The sequence below is a fragment of the Bombina bombina genome, chromosome 1, assembly GCF_027579735.1.
Source record: "Bombina bombina isolate aBomBom1 chromosome 1, aBomBom1.pri, whole genome shotgun sequence".
In the NCBI taxonomy this organism is placed as follows: Eukaryota; Metazoa; Chordata; class Amphibia; order Anura; family Bombinatoridae; genus Bombina; species Bombina bombina.
In genome coordinates this window covers 277129240-277145872 of record NC_069499.1, presented here as the reverse complement: position 1 = coordinate 277145872, position 16633 = coordinate 277129240, and positions in this window count along the sequence as shown.

Below are 16633 nucleotides of genomic sequence, written 5' to 3'. Positions count from 1 at the left end.
TCATCCCCCCACCTCACTGGTATTCCAGTCTAAAATTGTGCCTCATAGGATGTGGGTGAAGAATTAAGGAGCTCTTAAGATTCTTCATTGAGAGGGGTTCACAGAATAAGTTGAGGCCTGATTTCCCCCCTCAGAGAGCAGCTACTGAGAGACAGAGGGGAGACAGGAGTATGGGGTAGTGACACAATAACTCCCTATTTCCTGTTGACTTTTGCTACCTGTCGAATTTTGCTACCCTCTTAGTGTGCATGCACACACTTACGTCACTGCATTCCACATATGTTGTAAAGTATGCGTTGAGTGGGGTGATGTATGTGCGCTAATGGGCACTAATAGGGTAGCAAAATTTGACAGCTAGCTATGAAATTTCAATGCTTTGTCTGTGCATGTGTGCCGGACGTACCCTTGATATGTAAATGAAATTAAAAAGTTTCTCCAATAGTAAGCTTCATATATCATCACAATGAAAGGTTACCCCTAAAGTAATTAACTGCGTGTGCAGACAAAGAATCAATATTTGTTATCTACATGTTGAATTTTGCTACCCCTCTCAGTACACATGAGCGCACATACGTTTCCGCATTCAACACATACTTTACAACATATGTGGAATGAAGTGACATAAGTGTGCGCATGTGCACTGAGATGGAAGCAAAATTGACAGGACACCTATGATGCCACAGGTGTCGTGGGGATAGGTCCCTCTCCTCCTCCTATTGGTACTCCTTCATTAGTATCCTCTGCTGTAATGTGCCCAGCACTGGATGGGCTACCACTGGAGGCAGTATTCCCTGCAGCAGTAAGTACAGTGGATGGGATGCTAGACAAGTAAGTATATCATGTTACACTGGCTCCCTCATAACCCATAGGTTATTAGCAGATACATGGCTCATGGTATATCATAGCCAGGGGAATTACAATTAGAAGGCATTATTTCTATCACTAGACTGTCTCATTACTATGTCTATGTGTTAATCTGTAGACTGTAGGGCAATTGAGATTACTGTTTTTTTTTGTCTGTGAACACACTTTTCTGTCACTTTGCTTACTATGCAGGCTTTATGTTCCTTACCGCCTCCCCGCTGTATGATACATTCTTTTTTATAACGCTTGTGAGCAAGTGGCCTTTTATTATAGCATGCTCTGGGTTTCTTATATTATGCACGCTTCCCTGAATACTATCTCAATATATATTTTTTTCAGGGCGCTACTTTATTTTCTCCTACGCAGTCTGAAAAGCTGATTTGTGCTATTGTTATGCACTCCAAATTCTGGTTAACATTCTACATTATTTTCAGCACTTTTCTTTTATTAACACTGTTATACACAAAGTTTTTTTCCTACCGGCACAACACCTATGTTCCCTGCTTTTTCCTTTCCTTCCTCTTTATTTCTATTCTCTCATTGCTTGGGTATATGTATGACTGGCATACCAGTAAGGTGGGAGGGATGAAATGCTCTTGGAAACTTCACCTCCTAGTGACCAGGAATGAATCCCATGCATAGTGGATAATGGACTCTCACCACCATGAAAGAAAGAAATTTATCAAGTAAGCATATTTCTTTTATATAGGTGGCGAGAGTCCACAAGCTTGTTACTGATGGTATATACATTCCTACCAGGAGGAGGCAAAGTTTCCCAAACCTCAAAAGCCTATAAATACCCGGCCAGCTCACTCATACCTCAGTTTAAAAACTTTGCCTCCTTAGGAGGTGGTGAAGTATGATGTGTTTTATTTCTTCTGTGAAAGGCACTTTTAAGTATATTGAAGCCCAGTTTGTCTCTGTGTACAGTGTTTGTTTGTCTGAGGGAAGTTAAGGGAGTACTGTGATGACACCATATTTTCACCTCTGAGAAATCTTTGCATACAGGCTCTCTGTAAATTAAGTTGTAGGGAATAATCCTCTGCCCCCCTTTACAGATCAACGTTATACTCCTTTACCATTACCTCTGCTGATATGTTTCAGTACTGGTTTGGCTGTCTGCTCTATGTGGATGGGTGTATTAAACGGTAAGTATAATTTTTAACTTTTTAGAGACACTCTCAGCTATGAATTGGGCACTTTTTAATTAAAGTTGTTCTGTATATGTTAATGTATTTGCCCTGAGTCAGGTGTTTAGTACTCCTTATATTTTACAGCTTAGGTTTGAGAAACATGTCGTAACTTATTGTGTAGACTAACATATAAACTTTCCTTGGAGTCTAAATCTGGTATTAAAGATACTACAGGCTCCTCTTTTTGAGCTTATGCATTCTTTGGACATTAAACTATTTCTTGGAAAGTGTTGTTTCTCTTGGCTATCTCTTCTGCTAGAAGAGTTTCTGAATTGACTGCTCTCTCTTGTCTCCTTATCTGATTTCCCATCAAGATAAAGCTGTTTTGAGGACTTCTTTCAAATTTTTGAATTCTAACAACATTATTAGGGATATTATTGTTCCTTCTTTGCGTCCTAATCCTAAATCTACTCTTGAAAGATCTTTACACTCTTTGTATGTAGTAAGAGCTCTGAAATATTATTTAGACGCTACTAAGGGTTTCGGACAGACGTCTACTCTGTTTAGAAAAGGTCAGAAAGTATCTGCAGTTTCATTAGCATCTTGGTTAAAACTTTTAATTCACAAAGCTTATTTGGAGGCGGGCCATTCCCTGCCTCAGAGAATTACAGCTCATTCTATAAGATCAGTCGCCACATCTTGGGCTTTCAAGAATTCAGTTGATCAAAATTGCAAAGCGGCCACTTGGTATTCCTTACATACCTTTACTAAATTCTATCATTTTGATGTTTTTGCTTCTTCAGAAGCAGCTTTTGGTAGAAAGGTTCCTCAGGCAGCTGTCTCAGTTTGATTCTAGTGCCTATGATTTGTTTTTTTGAGATTTTTAAAAAGGACTCTATTACTTTTGGATTTAAATTCTCAGCAAAAATAGCTGTTTTTATTTTATCCCTCCCTTTATTTTTGTTACTCGTGGACTTCCATGTCTTGGGTACTATATCCCATCAGTAACAAAGAAAACATAATTTATGTAAGAATTTACCAGATAAATTAATTTCTTTCATAGTGGCACGAGTCGACTAGGCCCACCCTATTTTTTTCTTTTTTTTGGGGTTATTTTTAATAGGCACATCTTTTTTCCTGCTCCTCTTTTTGTATGCTTTTACTCCTTAAACACCTCACCTCTTGGCTATACGTTAAACTGAGGTATTAGTGAGGTGTGTGAGCTTTTGAGGGTTGGTAAACTTTGCCTCCTCCTGGTAGAAATGTATATCCCATCAGTAACAAGTGGACTCTTGCCACCACGAAAGAAAGACATTTATCAGGTAAGTTCTTACATAAATTGTTATTTTTTAAAAAAAAAAAAAAAGTTTGATGACAGTTCAATAGGGCATTGTTTCTACCTGACTCCACACAATTTCTTCATGAAAAGGGAAAGCACTTTTATATTTAATTATTTGTGTTAGGAAATTAAAGTATAGAATAATTGTTATGGTAGTGTAGAAGAATATATATGATTTCTACCCTTATGGTTATTCTTATTTTATACTAGTTAAATCTGCTCTATGTTAAAGAAAAGGTGAAATTATAAAAGTGCTTTCAATGTTTGGCCTGAAATAACCTTCTGTAGAATAATTATCTTTCAAAAAGGCTGTTTCCAATTTAAATATTTTTTGTGTTGATATATTTCAATCACCATAAAACAATCTTGAATCCAAATTGTATTACACTTTTGTCAGTAAAGAGAAGCAACAGAGATTTTTTGCTTTGCTAATAAGGAAATACATATCTTACTAGAAGGTGTAAAATAATGATTACACTTTTTTCCTCTCTGAGAATATCAATAATGAGAATGCTGAATTATTTGAAAAATGCAACTGTGGTACATGACTACATTTCTTCAGGTTCAGCTGTTTTCTGAATACTTTGTTCCCACCTTGTATAATTAATGTATCCTTTATATATCCTCAGCAAGAATACCTTTATTTACTAGTTTAGTTGCTGCCTTGCCCCTGTTCTACTATTATATTTAATTTGTAACTTAAGGGACATTAAACACTTAGCACTCATAATATACAATTTAAATATATGTAGTAAAAACACTTTGCAATATACAGTATTTAATTTCCTGTAGTTTTTCTGATAACTTTAGGCTTTCTTATTTCTATTAAAAATGTAGACCTAACACTGCTAAATTCCACATTAGTTGCAAATGCTAGTGACCCATGTAATAACTGACGGCAGTAGAGCAGGAAACCAAGGTAACAAATGGTAGCGCCCCCTTGCTTTATGGAGACTAACATTTAACACTTCTTTTGTAAACCATTAATATAATTTAAAAAAAAATGTGCCTGCTTATCTTTGCCTTGAATACATCATTCTATCTAGATCTTTTTTTAGTGTGTGTTGTCCATTTAACAACTTTTTTTAGAACTTTACTGGAAATTTCCCAGCATTCTCTGTGGTGGCAAAATATTTAGTTACTATAAGGGTATACTGCCTTTGAGTATGTATGTAAAAACTATCTTAAAATTGTTCATGGCATCTCATCTTCTACAAATTCCCATCTGTGTCCTGTGAGATTCAGTTCTCATTCTGCCAAATTTCTATTCAGGTAGAGCAGTCTACACATCATCTTGTGTCTAAAATATTCTCTACAAGCCATACACCATTCATTCCTTCTATTGGCAATGAGAGTCCACAAGAACATTCATAACCTATGGGAAATACTATTCCTGGCCACCAAGAGGATGCAAAGACACCCTAAACAAGACTATAAATATCGCTCCCACTTCCACTACTCTCTTTGCCTCATATCATGGAAGTAGGCAGAGAGAGTTGCTCTGCAAAAAGAAAAAAAGAAGTCTAACATGGATTGGCCCAGGGGACTATATGAATCTCAATAGAGCATTGGTATATATAATACTGGTCGACACTGGGTTTCCCATGCCTCTTTTCAGTCTAACCTAAATTACCTGTCTGATAACATGGTGTGTCTCTTACTAAATTACATATGCAATATAAAGGTGGTGTAGGTCTTGACCATGCGCTAGGATATGTGTCCTGTGCACATTCCTATCCCTTTTGACTTCTTGCATCATTAACCTGAGATCCAGTCATAATCATATAGGGCTGAGAGGGAATGCACCTCGGCACGTTACCTTGCAGGACAATGACAAACATTTAATGCAGTGTAGGCCACCCCCAGTGGGTTAATCGGTGTAATACAGAGTGCAGGCTATGTTTCATTACAAGTGGGGGGCGGTGACTCTGTTTCACGCCATAGGCAGCGCTTTTGCGCCATTTCTGGTTCAGATCCAATGCGCAGAAGTCCTGTGGTAGAGCGGTAGAACCGCAGTTTGGCCAGTCCAGAGTTGGTAAGACGTCCTAAATAGGGATTATTAGGGAACAATTATTTGATGCTTTGGGACTCGGATACTCCGCTGTGTTGTTCACAAGTATTTTTTTATCTTGCACAATGTACGACTCTGTGCTGCTAGAAAGTCTGCTATGCAAATGAATTACTGTGAACCCTCCGACACAACTATGTAATTGTCCTGACGTCTCATTCAGGAGGCCGAAGCAGTCAGACCGGGGAGGAGCTCCCATGCGCTTAGTCTCATGAAGGCCCTATTATAGCTTATTGGGCCTAGCCTCATGCAGCCTTCCCTGTCCAATAGCATATAAATGTGACTTCTGTTGCCCCAGAAAGTGGTGCAGAGAGCGGCTCAGCTTCTGCTGGGGGGAGCCCTCTACCCAATGGCCCTGAACAGGTATCTGGGAAAAGGAATAGAAACTTTGTTGTCCAGCATGTAGCCCCAGTAGCCCCAGTGTTGTGGTGGAGGCCACGGCCGATAGTTATGGGCAAGCTTCTGAGGAGGAACCCTTAGCTCTGAAGGAGAACTTCCTTCCTCTGACCCTTCTTATGGAGAGTCGGAAGAGGACTCAGAGAAGGGGACAATTAGGTTCAAGGGGGAGCAGTTTAGGTTCCTGAGGCATTCCGGCAGCTAAGCCGTCTGAGGAACTAGTTCCGAGACTGGAATTGCTATTTAGAACTAGGGCCCCAGACATTTTTCCTGTACCCCCGGTTATCGCTGAGATAATCTCTAAAGAAAGGGAACAGACAAAGACGCCTTTGGCAGCTATTATAATTTCCTGTTCTAGCTACCCACTCAGAGGTTTGGAACAGTGTCCCTAAGGTGGATGGTGAAATATCTACATTGGCTAAGCGTACTACCCACTTGAGGACAGCACATATTTAAAGGATCCCTTAGAAAACTTGAGTAACATCTTAGACGACTGTTTCTTCAGTCTGGTGCCCTGTGTCACCCAGCAGTGGGAATAGATGCAGTCACGGGGGCAGCCAAGTTCTGGTGTAAATCTGTAAATCCTTAGCGGGGTTGATTACTGTGGAAACTCTTCTGGGGGAGGTCCATGATCATATACAATCCCTAAGGTTGGCAAATGCCTTTTATCATGGATGCCAGTTTACAAATTATTTGCATTAATGCTAAGAACTCTAGCTTTGCAGTTCTGGCCAAGAGGGCTTTGTGGCTTAAGTTGTGGTTCGTGTCTAGACTTTTATCCTTGTCCTTCAAGGGCAAGTTTCTATTTGATCTGGACCTGGACTCCATAATTGCCACAGTCACAGGTGGAAAGGGAGCTTTACTACCTCAGGATAAGAAGGCAAATCCCAAGAGTAATTTTCGTCCAAACAGGAGTCAGTGGAACACCAAAGACAGAGTCCCCTAGGACAACCTGGAAGCCCACCCAGGGATGGAATAAAAACAAGCGGTGAAAAAGTCACACCAAGACAACAAGTAAGCATGATGGATTTGCCCCCAAACCTGGGACTAGGTTGTGTATGGAGCTGACTTTCTCTATTTCAAAAGGAATGGCATCAATCCGTCCAGGACCCTTGGGTTCTGAACATTATCTGCCAGGATAGCACCTGGTATATCCGATTTAAATTGCACAACATCACAACCGTGGCCAACATCAACCGCCAGGGAGACACAAGGATCTATCTGGTGATGCAGGAAGTGTCTCGAATCCTGCTGTGAGTTCAGAGAAAGCAAAGTCACAACTATCCACATTCTGGGTGTAGAGAATTGGGAAGTGGATTTCCTGAGCAGGCAGACTCCCCACTCAGGGGAGTGGTCTCTGAATCATGAGGTATTTCTGGAAGTAACTCACAGATGGGGTGTTCAAGGAAGGTCTGGAGAAATCCGAATCTTTGCCCATAAAAATGTGGCTAGTTTGTCAGATGTTCAAGATTTTGTTCAGGCTCTGGCCCAAATCAGACTTGTTTTTAAACTTGTTTCTCCGTGGAGTCTAAACTTTGTTCTTAAGGTTCTTCAGAGGTCTCCATTTGAGCTTCTGCATTCTGTTGATATCAAGTTACTCACTTGGAAGGTGGTCTTCCTATTGACTGTTACTTCTGCTTGCAGGGTATCAGAGCTTTCAGCTTACCAGGCTTTCTACCTACGGTGGTAAATACTCGTAACATCAACCAGGAGATTGTGTTTCCTTTACTTTTTCCTAATCCATTACCCTCCAAGGAGAAACTGTTACATAATTTGGATGTGGTTAGAGCGTTGAAATTATATTTTCATGCTACTAAGAATTTTCGTCAATCTCCTTCCTTATTCATCCTGTATACTGGCAAGCGTAAGGGGCAAAAGGCTTCCGCTGTTACAATTCCCTTTTGGTTGCAAAGTCTAATTAGTAGAGCTTATAGGAAAGATCTGCAAAGCTGCAACGTGGTCTTCGCTTCACACTTTCACAAAGTTTTACAAATTTGATCTTTTTGCCTCAGCAGAGGCTTCCTGTGGGAGAAGGGTTCTACAAGCGGTAGTACTTAGGACTGTCATCCCTACTTTTTCCCTCCTGAACATTTGGGAAATCCTATTGGTTTCTCATAGGTTATGAATGTTCTTGTGGACTCTCACTGCCAATAGAAGGAAAATAAAATGTATGCCTACCTGATAAATTAATTTCCTTCTTGGCAGTGAGAGTCCCCGCTCAAATGCTAATGTGTAGAGGCGGCAGTCATTTTATGCACCTCTGTAACCGTTTCCCTTATCCTCTGCTGAACTACTGGAGGGTAGGTTAAGTGGAATGTATAATTATAGTCTTGTTTGGGGTGTATTTGTCTTCTCATTGTGGCCAGGAATAGTAATTCCCATAGGTTATGAATGTTCTTGCGGACTCTCACTGCCAAGAAGGAAATTAATTTATCAGGTATATCGGTATAAATTTTATTTTTGTTATGTGTATTTTTGTCTTTGTGTACACTGTTTTAATGATTATGCTTACATTTGGAATTGCTTGCTGCATGAACACCAGGCATTGCTAGTGCTTGAGAATTCATGGCTGCACAGATACAAACATTGGTTGGACACCATTATTTCAGATTAGTCTATTGTGGCATATGTGTCACCAGAGGGTATCTACATTATAAGTTTATTGATGCTTTATGTGTCTGTACCTGCCTTTCTTGGACCAGGGTGTACCTACTTTCTTTTTTTTTTTTGTACAGTGTTCATTACTATTTTGCTTTCTATTCTATTGTATGCTTTTGTCAAATTATTTCTTTCTTTCATAAAATTCTGATAGTCCATGAACCATCACATGTGGGATTTAAGTACAGCTCTAAAGGAGGAGGCCAAGCACTCCACACATCAGAACTTTAATTCTTTATTTCTTAATCAATTTTTGGCCTTCAGCAAGGAGTGACAGGGAAACCTGAAGAGCTTATCTACATATCATATGAAAGTGGTTCTCAGTACAATGTGAGATCTATTATCCCCCTCAGAGAGCCAGGAGTGGGACAGAGGGTGTGCAGGAGTACAACTGGCAGTGAGCATAAATCTCATCCTGGAGGTTTGTCATTAGCCTACCTGAGATTTATCGCTGAGATCTTATGCTGAGATTTATCCTGCAGCCTCCTCTAGTTGGCCCAATCCAGATACTGTGTTAATGCATACTACACATGATGGGCTCTTCTACTGGTGTACTGCAACTTGTTAAGCACAGTAGAGTGAATGCTGACAGGTAACTAGGTACTTGCACTCACATAGCCCACAGGCTATTAGCTTGAACATGTACACATGATTCACATAGCCTGGGGACATAGAATATAAAGTTATCTCGTTATGTAACTGTTTTGGGCACGTTTACACATTTACAGTAAAGCTGAAGTACTGCCTCTTTAATTTTGGCTTTCAAATGTTCAGGAACATTTTTAAAGCTGGGGAGCTTGTTTTCAGAAGTTTCTGAACTTCCTTCTGTGCAGAACTCAGAGTTTAATTTTTACAGTCAAAACTGTGCTCAGTTTCTTCTTTCCCTCACAGAGGGTGGCCATCTTTGATGACACACTGCAATTTCTCCTCAGAGCCTTAGAGTAGTAAGGACCATTAATAACAAGAAAGAGCTTTTCATACATTTATATTTATTATACCCTTTATTGACTCAAACTGTCATTTTTTTTTTTATTTTAAAGCACATTTTTTTTCTTCACAGGTACTTCAGTCTTATATTGTGATTCCCTGAGTGGTTAACCCACTCTGTGCCTGTTATACCGTATTTTGGTGCTGTAATCTAGTTTTTAGATTCTTACCTGCCCTAACTATTATAAAACATTATTGAGAAAACTTGTGCATCTAAAGTCTTAAGACATAACTCTGATCCCTTTTAAAGGATGATTTACTGACAATTTACCCAGCAGCTGACCTACTCAACAGAGGGTCCTGGTGCAAAGGTATCCCAAAGGTAACTCGGTAGTAAGCAATAGTAATAATATATATGCTGCTCTGTATCATTTTAAGGATAGTTATATAGAAAGACAAACAGATAAATATGGACTTGCAACCTGCACTAATAAAAAGCTCCACTGCACTGGTGCCACTATACCTGTGGCACCAATTGAAGTTCTTCCCCTGATTTAACACATCATATATGTTTGATATGTAAGGATTCTATACAGGGTCATGCAGCGTTGCATTTGTAGCACAGTACTTATAGATTTGTTACCCAGGTTATTCCCTGGACAGTTCTATGGACTGGCCTTCAAAGTTAAAACTGTACATTACAATTTTACAACTGACTGCTTTCATTCTTCCACCAGTTAAACACAAATGCATGCAAAGTACAAAAAGAACCATTTGTAGGCTCATCTGGGACATCCCTAAGGAGTGACCCATCTAGGTACCCTTCAGGAGTACAACTGAGGACAATTATGCAGAAACGGTGTCCTTTCAATCAAATTGGAGTTTTTACTTACCTTGGAGATTGAGGATCCTGCACTTGTAATCAATCAATGTTTAAAAAGAGATTAAAGGAACAGTCTACAATAGAATTGTTATTGTTTTAAAAGATAGACAATCCCTTTATTACCCATTTCCCAGTTTTGCATAACCAACACCATTATATTAATATATGTTTTACCTCTGTGATTACCTTGTATCTAAGCATCGTCTGACAGCCCCCTGATCACATTACTTTTTATTTATTATCTATTGCCTTGCATTTAGTACAGTGTTGGGCTAAATCTTAAATAACTCCTCGGGCGTGAACACATTGTTTATTTACAATTCCAAGATAAAGCTGGACAGGATACATATAATAGCACTCATCTCTTCAATTGTAAAGAAGTTTTGAGATGAATTGTTAAAAAACAAAAAGTATTCTTTATTGGTGCATAAATTAAAATGGGGGAAAACACACAGTTAAAAACTCAGTGGTTGCTATGTCACAGAGACCAATATGAAATAACCATTAGGCTAAAGGTACTGACAGTCTCAATATATAAGATCAGATTAAGCTACTGACAATTGTGCAATAGCCATAGCTGATCTAGGGTAACTACTGTATATATCACACTGTTAATCTTATCTCATATATTGAGACTGTGAGTACCTTTAGCCTAACAGCTATTTCATATTGGTCTCCGCGACATAGCAACCACTTTTTAACTGTGTGTTTTCACCTATTTTAATTTATACACCAAAAAAGAATACTTTTTATTTCTTAACAATTCATCTCAAAACGTCTCTACAATTGAAGGGATGAGTGCTGTTGTATGTATTCTGTCCAGCTTTATGTTGGAATTGTAAATAAATATTTTCTGTTGATACATGGCATCTTTTTGCAATCTATGCAACATTACTTCACTATTTAGTGAAGATGTATACATATTTTGAACAAGCCATTCACATAACAAACATAAGTAGTGCCATTGTCTCTTTAATACAGCCAACACATTGTTATCTATATGGACCACATGAACTAGCAGTCTTGTGTTGGGAAAAGCAAATAAAAAAAGCATTTGATTAAAAGGCTGGCAATAGAGCATTTTAAACAGGCATTAATTTAGAGGTTTAAATGTTATAAAGTATATTAATCTAACAATGTTGGTTGTGCAAAGTTGGAGAATGGGTAGTAAAGGCATTATCTCTCTTTTTAAACAATAACAATTTTAGTGTAGACTGTCCCTTTAAGTTCATTAAGGCAGCCCCTTAAAGATAATTGTCAAGGAATGGAACAACTCTGCAACAATGTAGCATGAAACACAGCACTCACTGCACAGCAAGGAACAAGTTTACCAAACCCAGCATCAATACGAAGACAGCAGAAATGTTCCAGCTGGTGCAAAAACCTTTTATTATGCAAACAGGGATACAAACAAAACAAAGCAACGTTTCAGGCTCACAATTAGCCCTTTCTCAAGGAATGGAACAAACCAGACATTCTCTTTGTTCCCTTCACCAAATTCAAAAACATTCCCTTTAACCTCTGAAAAATTGGAGGTAGGTGAATACCATTTCCTTTAGAGGACAGTACCTCTTTAAAGATCCAATGGATGGAAGATCCTTTCAGCTTGCAGGCTTTACGTGTCGTCCAGTTGTTAGTAGTGCCTGCAACCACTGCAGTATTGTGTGACAATATCTCTGACCCTATTTGCCAAGAAGTCTTTCTTGACAAAATTCAGGATTTCTCAATACTGCAAATAGTTTAATTTGTGATGCAGCTGTTAAAATAACTTGCATTAATGCAAAGAGTGCAACTGTTACTGATATGGCTATAAGAGTCTTATGGCTGAAGTCATGGTATGCTGATATAGTATATTAAAGCAGCCTTCTTTCCCTCCCATCTCAGGGAAAGATCTGGGCTGGATGCTATCATTGCTACAATCACTGTAGGTAAAAGAGCTTTTCTGCTGCAAGACAAAAAAGCTAAGGTCAGCATTAAGTCCACTAGACAATTCACTCCTTTCGTCATTCCAAGGTTCAAACATCCTTCTCTTCAATGTCTTAGACGTCAGATACCTTCAAGTCTATGTGGAACCCTGGTTCCTCTTGGATTAAATTCAAACAGACCAAAAAAGTCTGTCCCTTTCTCCAAATCAGTATGAAGCTACAGCCCCCAAACCAGACTTTTTTTCTGGTGGGGGGCAGACTAAATTTTTTCAGGAGGCTTGGGAAAATCTGTTCATGTTCTTTGGGTACTGAACATAATTTGCCATGGTTACAGCATAAGCTTTTGACTTTATCCTTATTGAGAAAGATTCCAAAAGAGCCTTTAAATGATAGAGGTTTCTTGGCATGTGTAACACACCTAGAAACCTCTTCATTGCTCAAAATAAAGACAGGACTTACAGGCTGATCTTGGATCTCAAAATCCCTAAACAAATTTCTGAAGCAACTTTCAAAAGGAGACTTTTCACATTATATTATATTTAGTACAGGAGGGTTAATTTATGTCTACCATAGATTTGAAAGATGCCTATTTCCATATTCATATTCGTATGGATCATACATCATTTCTTAGATTTGCCTTTCTAAACAAGCTCCAATTTGGTTTGGAAACAGCACCAAGAATTTTCTCAGAGGTTCTCAGAGCTCCTTTGTCCATAGTTATAGCTCAGGGCAAAGCAGTAGCTCCTTACCTAGACTACATTTTGGTACAGGCTGCTTTTTTCAGATGGCTTAGGAACATATGACCAACCGTTCTTCAGTTCCTTCTTTGGAAAAATAAACCTCCCAAAAAGCTCTACACTAACACAAACCAGAGTCGCCTTTCTGGGCTTCATTGTAGACTCTGTAACAATGAGATTATCTCTCACAGATGCTCGCAGATTCAAATTGCAGAACACCTGTGCACTCCATCAAACTCTTCTTCCTACACTTCATCAATGCATGGAAGTAGTTGGTCTCATAGTAGCCGATTCTGATGCTGTACCTTTGCCAGATTCCATTTTACATACTTTGTGGCCTCAAATGTTGCAACACAAGATCTTGATAGACATCTGGTAAACTCTCACTGCTCAATGAGCTTAACCCTATATGCTCTATACACTATGCAGAGCTTGCAGGGTTAAGCTTGCCGAGCAGTGAGAATGTAAATTTTAGCTGCTGGTACATCTGCAGCTCCTAATTAATTACTTAGACAGCCCTGCAGCAAGTTAAACTAAGGTCAGCAGTGCTAAGAGGGCAGCGGGACAAACATATACTTCCTTTATTCTTCCTTGCATTTTACTATATTTCTATATCACATCTAGAAAAGTGTGGTCATTATGGAAAAAAACAGATGTTTAGCCTTCACAAACAGCAAGGGACGTTGGCTGCTCTTAGGGATCATAGCAAAGTATCAAGCTGTTTGGGGATTGGTAATTACATCTATACTGCAATCTGATATCAGGATCGCTGAAACAGGAAAGTTTGTTCATTTTACTAACCAACACCTAGATTATGAGTTTTGCGCTACGGTACGGTACGGCTTTTAACGCTGGAAAAAATGGTCATTACGCTGGAATGGCCAAGAACGCATATTACGAGTCGTGTTGGTATAGCTATACCACAAGCATTTTAGCCTGTAACGCAACGTCCATTCCGCACTCAAAAAAAATCGTTTTTTGTGTGGGATTTTCATAGCACCAGTATTACAGGTTGTGCGGTCCAGCTAAAATGCTTGCGTTACATCCTATACCGACACGATCCATACCGCCATCTGAGAACAGTAGTTATGGATTTTGCGAAACACTAACACCCATAAACTACTTATTAACCCTTAATCTGCTGCCCACCCACATCGCCAACACTATTTAAATATATTAACCCCTAAACTGCTGCTCCCCGACATCGTTGTCACTATAATAATGTTATTAACCCCTAAACCTCCGGCCTCCCACATCGCCGCCACTAAATAAAAATATAAACCCCTAAACCTCTGGCCTCCCACAACGCCACCACTAAATAAACACATTAACCCCTAAACCGCCAGCCCCACATCGCAAAACATTAAATTAAACTATTAACCCCTAAACCTAATACCCCCTAACTTAAAATTAAAATATAACTATATTTAAATAAAAACCTACCTGTAAAATAAATATAAACCTACATTTAAACTATAAATTAACCTAACATAATTATTGTAATAAAATAAAAAACTACCAATTAAAAAATCTAAATTACAAATTTAAAAAAATTGAAAATACTCTAAATTACAAAAAATAAAAAAACACTAAGATTATGAAAAATAATGAATGAAATTATCAAAAATAAAAACAATTACACCTAATATAATAGCGCTATAAAAAAGCCCCCCCCAAAATAAAAACACCCCCTATCCTACAATAAACTACCAATAGCCCTTAAAAGGGCCTTTTATAGGGCATTGCCCTAAGTTAAGCAGCTCTTTTAACTGTAAAAAAATACAAAGTCCACCTAACCAACCCCCCAAAAAAAAAAAAAAACTAACTCTAAATAAAAACTAAATGGGCATTTGTATGGGCATTCCGCTCTTTTTCACTACCCTTAAAAGGGCAATTCAGCTCTTTTACAGTTGCCCAAAGCCCTAATCGGTAGACCGATTATCTCGGGCATAAATAGCCTTACCAATCATCCCAATCTGTTGATAACTTCTTACAAGTGGAGGTACCTAAGCTAGAGTCATATTTGCGTGACACTCCACACCTATTGTCCTTAAAGGACCATAAAACTGTCGTTTTTTTTAAATAATAGTGTGGCTTGTAATAGGGCTCCTTAGCGTGAAAGGCACTTATTAAGAGTTTTTTTTTTTAATATATTGCTTTTTAAAATCTTACCGTTTCCTTCTTAACTGGCCGTCTTAACTCCTGGATGACTTCCCCTCTAGCACTTCTGAAATCTCCATAATTAGGGTGACCATATTGCCGCTTTAAAAAGGGACACATATAAAAAATACATATGTCAGGGCTGTTTTCAGGGCTGTTTTAAGAAATGTTTTGTATAAGAACCCTGATATATGAATTTTTCATATGTGTCCCTTCTTAAAGCGGCAATATGGTCAGCCTATCCATAATGTATGCATCCAATAGAAGCCACATACGCTCCTGTGCACCTGTGCAGTGTCTCCAAAGTTGAAGAAATATGAAAGTATGTGAAATGTAAATAAAGTTTTCTTGAACTGGTAAAAAAAAACAAAAAACGTTTGCAGCATTAGTGAGTCTGTCGCATCTTAAACTGACAACAAAAGCTGTTAGTGACCATGATCAAACGATCATCAGAACACAAGCTGCTATACACACAAGCTTCTTGTTAGATGGATCTAAGAGGCAGATTAGTAAACAGGCAAATAGCATATTGTCACCTCAAAGAGCCGGTCACATGACAAGTTGCACGCCTCGCAGCTTCTCCTATTGGGGCATTACGCTGTTAGTAGGAGGGACATACACATAATAAACAAAAGCACATGTATGCAATATATAAAGCATAACAATCGCTATTACATTGAAAAAGTTGCCAGCAACAAATAAACCAAAATAATAATAATAAAGGACATCTTCCTCTGTCTATGTATATATACATGTAAGGATTTAAATCTTTATTTTACATTTATTGTGGCATTTAAAAATACTGCTCGTCAGTCTAGAGGAATTTTCTACATCAATACTTTTTAGCCACTGTTGTGATTATTGGCTACTTCTAAGATGCAGGTGTTCCATCGTAAGCTGACACAAAAGTATGAATTCTATGCTCCACCTGCAGTGCTATCGCTACTAGTGATGTCCAGTTCATGAACGAATCGTTCATTTGAACTGGATCTTTTCAGTGAACTGTATGAATCAGTTCACCAGACTGAACTGATTCGTTTCAAACAGTTCACTTCCTGAGTCTGCAGCAGCACGGTTAATAGGATCCTAGAGTGAGTTCTGCTTCTGCTAACTCCTCCTTTGCAATGAATCAGACAGTCTCACTCTAGGATCATATTACCAGTACTGTTACTGATTCAAGAAGTGAACTGTTTGCAAACGAATCAGTGTACTGTTAACTCCTTTGCAATGAATCATTCAGTTAACCCTTTAAGGACACAGCTTTAAGTTTGCGCAATTGTTTTATGACGGAAAAATTCCGTCATATGTCCTTAAGAGGTTAACAGTACACTGATTCAAAGATACCCCTAACTGCACCTAAATTAACCCTTACAAAAGTAGCAGGTCTCAACCTTATATTTATAAACCAAAACTCGGTATGGCTTATAAATAAATATAAGGTTGAGACCTGCTGCTTCTGTAAGGGTTAATTTAAGGTGCAGTTAGAGGTATATTTGAATCAGTGTACTGTTAACTGAACGATTCATTGCAAAGGAGTCAGTTA